Source organism: Convolutriloba macropyga, chromosome 10 (assembly GCF_964194025.1).
Source record: "Convolutriloba macropyga chromosome 10, txConMacr16.3, whole genome shotgun sequence".
NCBI lineage: Eukaryota > Metazoa > Xenacoelomorpha > Acoela > Convolutidae > Convolutriloba > Convolutriloba macropyga.
The window spans coordinates 55,944,395-55,957,484 of NC_134477.1; the positions used below are offsets into that span (position 1 = coordinate 55,944,395).

The 13,090-nt window shown below is 31.8% G+C and overlaps 1 protein-coding gene across 1 annotated transcript in view; it reads left to right on the forward strand.

Annotated features, from left to right (window-relative positions):
- The first annotated feature begins 6,112 nt into the window (after window positions 1-6,112).
- LOC142348217 (uncharacterized) overlaps window positions 6,113-13,090 on the forward strand; it is a 58,422-nt gene continuing 51,444 nt past the window's right edge. The window contains exon 1 of the mRNA XM_075399490.1: window positions 6,113-6,230. The gene's annotated coding sequence lies outside the window, so the exon portion shown is untranslated. The remainder of the gene's footprint in view (window positions 6,231-13,090) is intronic.

Genomic DNA, 13,090 nt, shown 5'->3' on the forward strand with positions numbered 1-13,090 from the left:
CGATGCTTAGCTTGTAAAGGTTTAATTTAAAATTTTAACATAACCAGGCTTGATGAAAAATAATTGTAGTTTTCCCCAGCAAGCTTGTTAGCTTTTTTGCAACTAATTTATCCTAACACCAACATGCATTGCAACTTTTAATTCGATTATGGGACAGTTTGTCAAAAAATATAGTTACGTGACAAACTATGACAACGATTGCTCCCGTAGTGATCACTATTTGCTCCAAACTAGTAAATGTTAGCTATGTTATCAATGTTTCAAATTCTTCTTCAATGTCTCAAGGTTTCTCTTGTTTAGTTCCTAACCCGGGATGACAAAAAGTTGTAATCATAAAACTTTCATATTATGAAGTTGTAATTTTATAACTTTTTGAATTATGGGGTCAACCCGGGAATAGTATTGACTTTATTTAAATTTCCGGTTTTTATATGCTTGAAACGTTTTTGCTCAAAGCTGGGAAAGAAAATCACGCTTTTAAATAGCCGTAAAATCAACTCAGTTACGAAGAAGTTAATCATCAGCATTCACAAATTATTTATGCGAACCGTTTAGGACTTAAACATTGATCTCACCAAAAAACGGTGAGCATGAACGATTTGAGATTTTATGAAATGACGATGATTGAGAGAGGAGGTGGGAACAAAAGTCCAATCAGGAAATCTTTTGCGGTAGGTTGTAGAACTGAAAATTTTTTTCATTTTCAACTCTCTTAAATATATTGTCCAACTAAAACGAAAAAAAAACACTTAATACGTAAACAAAGTCAAAATAGCGTCGAATAAAACTCAAACTAAACAAAATGAATTATACTTCAATGAAAAAACCATCGGAACAGTCTTTAATGAGACTCGGTAACAAGAAGAAAACTAGATAAAAAGACTCGGTAACAAGACTCGGTAACTAGACAAAAAGAACAAAGACGGCGAAGTTAACAAAACTTTTTATATTTCTTGAAAACAAGTAATTGCAGATAAATAAAAACCTAAGATATCAAATAAAACTTTTAAATAGGTTTACGGTCGCTCATGATTTTTTATAAAAACAACAAATCCGGAAGAAAATCAAAATTTGAATTAGATTTTGCGAGAAAAGGGTGTCTAAGCCAGTATAACCATAATCTAATCCTTAAAAAAAGTCAATTGCGCCCTCTCTTATCACCAACGACATGAAAAAGGACATCTGAATAATAAGACTTCGTAACCAGTCGGCAAAAGAACAAAAACAGCAAAGTTAAAAAAGTACATTCGTTTCTCCTAAAACGAATTTATTTCAAATTAAAAAAAATTTACTTATCAACTGAAATCATTCAATAGATTTTTCCCCAAAAAACTAACACGATTTGTCATTATTCAAAATACGTCATACCTCTTCAAAAAGAACGACAAAAATTAAATAAATCTGCGCAAAAAGTCATTGTCAAAGACGTTAAAACAATGATCATTGCACTCAAAATTTCAGATATTTTTAACTGTGGTTTTCTTCAACACCAATAATGTGATAAGCGATCTGTAGTTAATGAAAATAGGTACTAAGTACCCAAAAACGACAGCGAGGTGCAGAGTTCATAAATCCGTCTATATTTTTTAAAATAATCTGTTTTCAAAGTGATAAATAAATTAAGCTATCAATTAAACTCAAAAGATAGGTGTGCGTTTGCTCATCTATTATAAGCTGCTAAAATCTGCAAGATTTCGACATTTTTGATGCGACCAATAGAAAGAAAAACAAGTAAAAATCGAAAAACTCCTTTTAATTCTGCTAGAAGACGGTCTAGAATCCGATGAAACCTTAATCTATTCACTGACAGATGATATTCTCAAATGTGCCTCAATAATATGATATCTGCCTGATCTCTCAATATTGTGACAAAACAATAAAATTGTCTTCAAAGATGGGAAGTTGTCTAAAAGTTCGAAAGTTTCTTGTGAAATCTCATGGCATCAAATCCGAAAAAGCATTACTTAAAACGTAAAACCGCAAAAGGAAATAAATTATGATATATTGGAGAGACGACGCGCTTCTTTTGCTGACCTTAAGCAACACGTAGACCAGAAAAAAACCAAAGTTTTATAATCCATTGTTTATTTTGAATAATTTTTTTTCAAAAAACAACGACCATAAGCTTTCGACAAAAAAATAGAGAAGTTTTATTGAAACTCCTTGGGAAGCCAACTGACCCTGTCATTAATTGAGCCTTGAGTTGATTTGCGTTGTTTTGGGCTGTGGAAAAACAAAGCAATAATGCAAAGATATTTCTAAAAAAGTCAGGAACTGTTCACAATCCGAATTATTTTTGGACTGTAAAAAACAACGGTTGGACCAAAACTAGCCTTGCTATTGCTGTCCGTCCAATCGGAACACCTAATTGTTCCACATTTTGTACATCTGGATTATTGACAGAAAAGTCATTATATCATAATTGAATTTGCATTTTAAATTATCAAAAACGGGAATTTTTTAAATTCAATATCACTCTCAGAAGAAACGCAAGCAAAACTAGACCTCTTTGGTGTTAACGAAGATCGTTTCAGCAGTTTTTCGGTGTGCTTATCAGGTGAAATTAAACAAAGTGAACTAAGGAAGCCTATTTGGTGCCCTTTTTGATAACAAAAGGCCGAATTTTGAAAATCTTAGCAGATTTTTTAGCCTAAAAAATGAATCACAGATCTCATTAAAACATTCTTCTATCTGAAAATGTAAAACGATTCAGACTACCAATTTTTAACCATTTTAACATAGATTTTAGCATATTTCGCACAAAAATGCGAAAAATGTGGAAAATCTGAACAGAAACAACGAAAATCAGTCAAATGTTCTTAAAATTTTAAACCTCGATAACTCCGTGAAAAAAAACGAAGTTCAAAAAAAATTATTATGTATTTTTCACTGGACGGGATTTCTAAGGATACCACGCACAACCCTCTACGATGAATATATTGGTGGGCCAGAATTGACCGAACAAAAATCCCATTTGAGAATATATAGTATACAATTCCTCGCACATTAAAATGGGTCGAATCAAAAAGGCGCATAGGAATAAACAGGGCTAATCAGAAAATCCTCGTAGGTGGCTTGGACAGCTCAAAGTTTCAATTTCAATTCCAATCTTCGAAATATGTATCGTTAATTTGGAAGCCACTGTCAGATTGCAAGGAAACCAAGATTAATACAATTTAGTTTTCTTAACACTAAAAAAATGTTTTTGTGAACAAAAAACATTTTAAATGTTTCTCATGTAGATGGAGAACGTCATGGAAAAAGCAGAAAGATACTTTATACCAAAGAAAAATACATTGGTGTTCTTGAGAAAATTCATAGGACCAGAGCCGAAAAACCGTTACTTAAAACGTAAAACCGCAAAGACGTTGAAGTATAATCTATTAGAAAGACAATGGGTTTATTTTTCCTCATCTTAATGAACACGTTGATAAGACCAAAAAAAAAGAAAAAAAGCAAAGTTCAATAATCCATTGTTTATTTTGATAACTTTTTTGAAAAATCAAAACGGCCATAGGCTTTCGACAAAAAAACTAGAGAGGTTTTCTTGAAAGTCGTTGGGGAGCTAATTGGACCTATCATTATTTGAGCCTTGATTTGCGTTGTTCTGTGCTGTAATTAACAAAAAACAAACATTAATGCAAAGTTATTTCTAAAAAACTTAAAAGCCACTATTAGGTTGCAAGAAAACCAAGATTAATTCAATCTAATATTTTTAACGCTAAAGAATGTTATTAGGAGAAAAAACGTTTTGAATGTCACGGAAAAAGCAGAAAGATACAATATACCAAAGATAAAAAAATACACTAGTGTTCATATTTAGCACAGGTTTTGAATGTTTATTCAGTTTCTGTATCTTTTACTGATTACTTCTAAAATTGCTACACTTTGGTTTCACACATTCATGGACAATTAAAAATTTACTCTTCTTTGAAAACAAAGAAAAATAACTGATAAGTTGTGCTGAAAAACTAGGTGAGTCAAATTTTAAGATCATATATGCAAAGTTACTACAGCTGTTTTTATAATTTCACAAAATTTTGCAATGTTTTCATTAACAAATATCTGATTCAACGCCATTTGAAGTCGATGTTTAACTCGCGGCTATTTTTCAACAATCTTCCGACTCTGTTTTCATAATGATCTAACAGCTGTGGTAAAACAAAAACAAAAATATCCTAGCAACCCTAGTTAGAATGCAAGTGTTGTTCAAAACCCAAGTGTATTATTTTGGATAAAACTCACAGAGAAACCCACAAATCCATAAAACCAATTACAACCTATAAACTGATCCTTATTTGCCCAATATTTGCAATAACTGCATTCCTGGTTATTACTGCGAGTAAGGAACCCTGGGGTTAGACCCAATGCCCTTGTAATTGGAACCCCGACAACCCCCCCCCCCCCCAAAGGGGCGATTTTACTGACCCGGTTGAGGGAAAGAAGAGCATAACCAGGTTCCCCCTATTTGGTTAAGAGTGGATAACACTTCATGGAATTCTGTAATAGCCACAAGCCCATTTACATGTTTATATTTAATTACTCCATTATAACCACCAGGTGTCTTTAACTAGGGTCACGTGAGAGAATTGCCAGTTAGCCGTTTAACAGTCAATTACAAAAAGCTGTTAGGAAAACATAACTTTTAAACTTGTCATAATCTATAAAATACACTGTTCGTGAAAGCTAAACAATTTTGGTGATAAAAGCTTTAATTTTTTCCCCCAATTGAGCTAAAATTACAGAAACTGAAACAATCGTTTCCGATCAAATCGGAAAAATTTGATAGTTTTATGGCAATTTATATGGCTGATTTTACAAAGCTGCTGTATTGCAATGTTTTTGCTTCGAATTGTTGAATTTTTTTTCCAAATTACATTTTTGTATGATCTGTGTTGAAAATTGAACCCCCGCGCATTATTAAATTTTCCATTAATAGATTGAAATTATTGAAACTTAGATTCCTGAAAAAGTATTTAGATTCCTGAATTGATATTTATTAATAAATTTCTAGTTTTCAAAGTGTTTAGAAATAGAATGTTTATTTATAGCTTTTCGAAGAAATAACTGAACTAAATTTTTACGAAGGTTAGTTAATGTATTTACAGCGAGCTAATAACCCCCAATTTTGACCAATTAAGAGAAAAATTTTTAATTAGGGTACCTTATTTTTAAAATAATATGACATAAATTTACTAAACCGCTGTTGGACTAAATTCTCAAAAATGTTCTAATCTTAGAAACGCTGTTTTTACGGCTATATGTTACATGGAATTTTTCGGGAAACGTGAATTTTCGGCTATTTTGGCCGGAAATTTGTTAACCTATTTATAAATTTACTATTTACATTATCCACCCACATTTTGTTATAATTTTTCGCTCTGCTAACTCGGTTATTTCGCTTCCAGGAATTAGCACCCGGGGCCGAAACTTGAGTAAATAAAATGTGAATTTTATTTCAACTTATTTATAACTAGACTAACTTCCTTACAGGGTCCGTATTCCCATAAAACCCTTTTGATCTGTTTACTCAAACTGACGTTTTCTTCTTTATTTGTGTATATGTGTATAAAACTGCGAGAGGTTTTTGAACTGTGAAATCAGATTATAACTTATAACTGGTTATAACTAGTTATCTCGTGACATAGCCATAAAAAGCCTTAAGTAGATCAGTTTCGGGAATTTGAAATTTAAAACGTTCTTATTGACATATACAAAATAAAACATTCGAGTCCAAAACAATTTTCAGTCAAACTTCGCGCAAAAAAACAATTTTTAATAATATTTATGTCTGAGAAAAAATTGCCTATTACAGTAATGCGAACTAAATTTATCAAAACTTTGCTTGAAATTATTGCACAAAAAACGTGTTTCTTTACATCTTTGAAATTCAGTACTAAATAGTTATTTATCAAAGTACTTTCAGAACTGAACTAAATTTTATTCAAGAGAAACACATTTCTGAAACATGAAACGTCTGCTTTTAACTTTTCAACTTTTACTAATTCTGTTCACGAATATCTTTAGAATTTCAAGCTGAGTATTGTTTAAATTAAAGCCTAGTTTTGGTTATTTTAAGTTTGTGTTTGACGTTTCAAACCTCGACAGCGCCAACGCAGTTATAATAACTTGTGCTGGTTATTACTTTGCCATATTAACAAATATATAAAACACGTTGAGTTAATTTGTTCAAGCGTTGCTCTTTCGGCGAAGGTCACAATTTTAAATTGGTAAGTTTGTCTATTTTATTTTGCCAGTTTCGAAACCTTTTAAAAACCTTTTAAAAAATTTTTAAAAATATAGGTAAATTTTCGCCACACTTGTTTATAAAAACCTAGTAAATTTTGAAAATTAATATGATTAACTGGCATTTACGAAGCAATCAACTTTTTTTAAGCAATATTGTCGTTTTTGCTGTTGTTTAACTGCTCTAAAACGATGTTTGAAGCATTAATATCATCAATTGATGTCTGTTTGCAAACCTAAATCCCCGTTTCTAAACCCTCGCCCAACCACTAATTAGTCCCAAAATTGAGCACCCATCATTCCAGAGCAATTCGTCTGACACAACTGATGAAATGAGAATTTAAATTTTATTTACGCTGCTAAATTTTATCTAAAACTATATTGGTTAGTTTGTCTATTTCAGTTTGTCTATTTCAACGATTAGCAACGATTATAACAACGATTAGCTTCTGCGAATAAAACTTGATACACTTGAAAATCAATCACTTCAAAACGTTTTTTGGTCTTTTTTATTTTGTTTTGCAGCAATTTTCAATTTGTGACAGCAAAACATAACTTCAATAATAGAAAACATTTCAGTCGTCAGTTGTCAAACTATGTTTCTTAAAAAAACGCAAATAATTTGAGTTCGGATAAGTCATAGAACACAAGATTTGAGCAGCAGCATAACCTTAGTGTGTATGTATGTTACAATAGTCGTGATATTTTGAAGTTGCTGTTGAGATCGATCTAGAACTTAATGTTAATAACTCTCTTACCACTCCTCTTCTACTCTTGTTCTGCGTTCCTAATAACTAAAATGTTGATTTTTATCACCTGTAAATAACGTTAAGAAGGGGAAGAATGGAAACATGAAAGAATTAATTACTATTCTAATCAATTCAAAAATTGTCACATTGTTTTTTTATGTCACTTTTGCCAAGTTTATCAGGAAATTTGAAAAAATCAGAACAAAACATTCCAATAATAATTTTTGCTCTTCAAACACTAATTTTCATCTGAACAGAAAAAAGGATGAGAAGTTGATTGTGAGTTTATCAACACGGCAGAAAAAGAGCCTTAATATTCTTATTCTGTAGAACTTATAGACCATTTGCTCCCAAACGACCCTTCAATGCCACTTGCAACATTGCATTGAACAAACAGGTGGTTGTCATACGATTTGATTTGTGCCGATTTGGTCAAAAACTTCGTTAGGTAAAAGGTTTCGGTTCTCTTACATCAATCTCCAACTTTTTAAATCATTATTTTTTAAGTTTTCATTTTCATATTTTCAATCTTTACTTTTTTTACTCCTTAATATTCGGCGAGAAATGCAGGAGTTCACTGACAAGTTGTTTTTTTTTTCAAAAAAGCGTATGTTGCATCCTAGTTAGAGTAGTTTTTAATTTTTGAGACCTTACAATTTCTATAAAAACTCTAAAATTTTTACAGGAAACTATTTAACCTAGACATGTTGTTATCCTGCAAATCTCTTCGTGCTGGTCAATTCTATGAAGAACTGAGGAATAGTGTTATAACAACGATTAGCTTCTTTGAATAAAACTTGTTACAATTGTAAAACAATCACTTCAAAACGTTATTTGATCTTTCTAATTTTGTGTTGTAGCAGTTTTCTATTTGTGATAGCAAAACATTAAATTTCAACAACTGAAAAAATATCAGTCCATTCGCCGAAACTTGTTTTAATACATAGTGACAACTCATCATTTTTCCTAAACGTGTAGTAGAATTAAAATATGAAAAATGTAGTCGTTTTGAAGTTTTGTCTTGAAAGCTTTCGGTTCGAGCATTTTTAAGGATTCTATATTGTTTTAGGCTACAATACGTGTATTTTTTCTCTTTTGCTTTGTAAACGAAAATCGCATATAATTCATTGTACAGCTAGAGGTGAGGTATAATCTTCGTTGGCATTTTTTCTTATAGTTTGCTATATAAATACGTTTTTCTTGAGCTAAGATTTAGTTGTACTTAAACTGATAGCGCTTTTCAAATTGCTACAATTACCTTTTTTTTGCTTTTTTTGACTGATTGAAAATTTTTTGGTGGTTGATTTTTAGTTCCAATTTATGTTATATGGTTAAAGCTCGTTGCTTGCCAATGCGGTCTGGAATTTGACGAAATTTGTTAATTGGTAAAACTGTAGCCTTCTCTTTAATGGGCTAATCGAATTTTTCCTTAGAGATTATTAAGTTTTCCTATACATTTCGCATACATACTCACTGTGAAATTTATTTTAGATGACAATCTTATCTTAAATTCATTTTTACGATAACAAAACTGCTGTTTGTTACAGCAAATTTGGCTTCAAAACCGTCATCAGCATAATGCTTTCAAGAAATTTTGGTTTATAGCTCTCTGTGAGATCAATTAGAATGATCGTGTACTTCAGAGACGTTCAAGAAAAAGTTTTATAAATGGGGCCGTTCAATTTATTAAAGTTTTGCGTGTTTTGTTGGAGCACGTGTATTTCAATCATTTTTATTTCTCCTTTCATTTATTAGCAATCTATTCGTTTTGTCTTGGGAAAAAAATGAAGATAAACAACTAAAATAACTAAAAAATAGTTTCAAATAATTTCGCTTCCGTGTTTTGTTTCTTTTTTTGTCGATTGGTCACATCTTGTATTCTGAATCACTTGTTTTGATATTGGTGATTAATAGTGTATTTTTGTTCCAACCAGGTTCATATTTCTTCAGTTTGTTGGGGTCCAAATAATAGCTTTTATATTTTGAAGATTCGATTTGAATACATTTCACTTATTGGAATTGTTCATATGGCAATGATTTTAAAAAACATCAATCGATAAATTGGTCAGATTTAATCGTGTTAACATTATTCCTCAATCTGGGTATGGCGCTAATAAAAGTTTTTTTCGGCCAACAAATTGTTTTCTTCATTGAGTTTTCAAGTGATGAGCGCAGAACAGGCTGCGCATCAAATTCTGTTCTGTGCAAATGTCATCACAACTGTGAGTTAATCGCTAGAGCTTAAAAGCATATCAAAGAAATCTTGAGTCCTGGAATTTTTTCAGTTTTTTTACATTTTCTGTGACTTGTTTTGTTAGCCGATTGTCTAAACGTTAATGGTAAGTTGTCGACCTTTAAACAGAAATGCTATTATGCATGAATTGAGGTTGAGAAAACAGGGATTGAGAGATTATTATGATCCTCAGTAAAACCACACAGGATATATTTTCTGGTAACAATCATATTACCAAACGGTTTTTTGTGTCCCGGTTTTTGATTCTAAATATACTATAGCAATCAATATATTTTTATAGCAATATACTTTTGATACTATATATATTATAGCAATCAATTAGAATGATCGTGTACTTCAAAGACGTTCAAGAAAAAGTTTTATAAATAGGGCCGTTCAATTTATTAAAGTTTTGCGTGTTTTTGTTGGAGCATGTATATTTCAATCATTTTTATTTCTCCTTTCATTTCTTAGCAATCTATTCGTTTTGTCTTGGGAAAAAAATGAAGATAAACAACTAAAATAACTAAAAAATAGTTTCAAATAATTTCGCTTCCGTGTTTTGTTTCTTTTTTGTCGATTGGACTCATCTTGTATTCTGAATCACTTGTTTTGGAATTGGTGATTAATAGTGTATTTTTGTTCCAACCAGGTTCATATTCCTTCAGTTTGTTGGGGTCCAAATAATAGCTTTTATATTTTGAAGATTCGATTTGGATACATTTCACTTATTGGAATTGTTCATATGGCAATGATTTTAAAAATCATCAATCGATAAATTGGTCAGATTTAATCGTGTTAACATTATTCCTCAATCTGGGTATGGAGCTAATAAAAGTTTTTTTTGGCCAACAAATTGTTTTCTTCATTGAGTTTTCAAGTGATGAGCGCAGAACAGGCTGCGCATCAAATTCTGTTCTGTGCAAATGTCATCACAACTGTGAGTTAATTGCTAGAGCTTAGAAGCATATCAAAGAAATCTTGAGTCCTGGAATTTTTTTCAGTTTTTTTACATTTTCTGTGACTTGTTTTGTTAGCCGATTGTCTAAACGTTAATGGTCAGTTGTCGACCTTTAAACAGAAATGCTATTATGCATGAATTGACGTTGAGAAAACAGGGATTGAGAGATTATTATGATCCTCAGTAAAACCACACAGGATATATTTTCCGGTAACAATCATATTACCAAACGGTTTTTTGTGTCCCGGTTTTTGATACTATATATACTTTTCTTCATATACTCTTTTTTTAATTAGTTGCAGTAAATGAATTACAACAAATAACTTGGGCAGGAAGTTAACGCGATGTCGCTGATATTTACTAATAGCTTCGGCTCTTCTTCGGCGTTCTTCAACAAAATTCATAGCGTTTGGCAAAGCAATTGCCTATAAGTCTTTGTCGTGCGTATTAGCTGTTCACTTATAAATTTGCGGTTTTTCGGGGGCAAATACTAGGTTTGTTTTTTTTACAATAGATCGGCCTTTTTTTCCACAGAATCACAAAAAAATCTGCTCTTGAGTTTTAAGACTGTTTCTATTCTCGCTGCATTTGCGTCTCGATTGACAACTTTCAATTGCAGCTTTTGATTCGCTTAGCAAATTGAGTTAAAATTGATTCAAATGACATAGTTGGTCTACGTTATATACTAGATATTACATTTTGATAGATATTAACATTTAATAATGTGATTCTTTAAGAAAATGGATTGCTGCTTATAATTTTGCTTGAATGATTTGAAGTATTGTTTGTTTCAAGTATAATTAACCATATGGTTATAATTTTAATTTACTTGTTGCAAAAAATGACTAGTCATATTAGCTTTTTGGTGCTTATCGAACATAACTTTTAATTCTCAGAACTACCAAAAATTCTTTTCGAATTTTTTGCCGCCTGTCCTCTTTTTTTTTAAAAAAAAGAAAATTGTGAAAAATTTTGAAGGAGATGGGTCGGAAGATTATGTGTGAACCCACATTACCGAGCCCACTTTTTCCCTTTTTCAAAAGCCCTTTTTGGCATCACCCTTATAAGTTTTCCAAGTTCATTTTAAATTTCGTCTCAGACATTTTCAGAAATTTGAGCTTAAGATCAAATTTCTGAAAGTGTCTGAGACCCAATTTACTCCTGTTTTGAAAAGATTTCAACGCGATTTCCCCTTAATTGCTCCGGGGATCCAGTTGCGAATGTCTGTCGTTCTCTTAGAGGACATCAAGAACCTTTGGAGGTCATTTCACATTTTCTTCGATTCTTTTTAACCCCGCAAACTGGCTTTTTCTTTTAATTTGCGGGCCGAAATTGCTTATATAATCAGACTCTGCATATATGCATATAAATTAATATTGCAGATGCGTTTTATACATAAATTGTAATATAGTAAGATTAAAACGTAATATCTTGTAAGATTTGTTCTTCTTAAGATTCAACTTTTATCTAATCAGATCATACATGGATAACGAGAAATGCTTTTGCATGAGCAGCAAGCAACCTATCTACATAATTGATGCGAATTCAAATTCTTTTACAATTAAAATTGCGCATTCTATCGCATTCAATAATTTCAGAGATGAAGACACTATAATTTGACCATCCCGTGAGACAGTCATTTGAGAATTAGACTGTGCGCTTAGTGTTGAATTAGACTCAAAATTAACAACAGCTAACTCATTTCTGAAGCCCATTTTCTCTAATACTTTTCTCTCAGTTCTTAATGATCTAGTGAACAGCGAATGTGTTTATAATTAATATTGCGATGCTCTTTTTTCACCATCGGTTTTTTCTTTGTTGTTGCTGCTAATTTCATTCCGAGTAATACAATTATTGGAAAAGTTACTCGAAAGAGTCTGAATCTCAATTAATTTCTTCACGATAGTTCAAAGATGTGATTTTTGGAATGGCGAAAAATTCCGGCCAATTCCTGTTTTAGCAGGTGGTTCACAAAGCAGTTGTTTAACTTTTTGACAGAAGTCACATTTTGGGAGAAAAATTTGTTTGCGCGTTGTAACCGCTGCCTTCCTACCAATGACAAGAAAAACTTTACACTGCTCAGTTAGTTTAAGATTTTTCAAATCTGTCTGGATATTACGTTTTTGGTCTGACCTTTCTTGAACTGTCTTATCCGCTATGATCCAGAATACCGTTGTATCACGCTCAATCAGTCCCATTAAATTTTGGTTGTATGGTACAAAATTTATTTAGCTTCCCTCAATCAAATAATTCTTGCATTTTTGATTCAAACAATAAATCAAACCGGGGAATTTTCTAACCAAAAGTTTAAGCCCTATACCTCGGCTACTAATGTAAAAATGTTAAAAACGTATCATTAAAAACAAAAAACAGCCTGAGCCATATAGTTTTTAAATGAAATTCTGAAGTATAGATTTTTTTCCTCAGAAACGAGAACCGAGAATATCAAAGATAATTCTCTTTTCAAATAGTGAAAGTTAATTTTGCAGTACAATCACTACCTTGTCTTACAGAAACAACACACAGTAACAAGTATATTACCAGATTGAGCCGCACTTTGATACGCACAGTATTTCACTTGAGTATGGTAGAAACTGCAGTCTTCAACCGAATTTTGATGTTTTTCAAGCTCTATTCTTACAGCTGGTTTCGTGGTTTTACGAAATGTATGTTTGATTGGTTGCAGACAAGTGTTTCAATTTTATGAAAACAATTTTTCAAAATATTAATTGCTCTTCGAATTTCCGTTGCAGCGAAAAACGATTTGCAGAGCGAATGTTCCCAAAATTTAAACTAACTACTGCCAAAGAACAACAGAGCTAGAAAATAGCAAAGGCTATTATCTGAAGCACAAGACCCAAACGATACCCATTTTTTTTATAGCAAGATTCGTTTCACGAG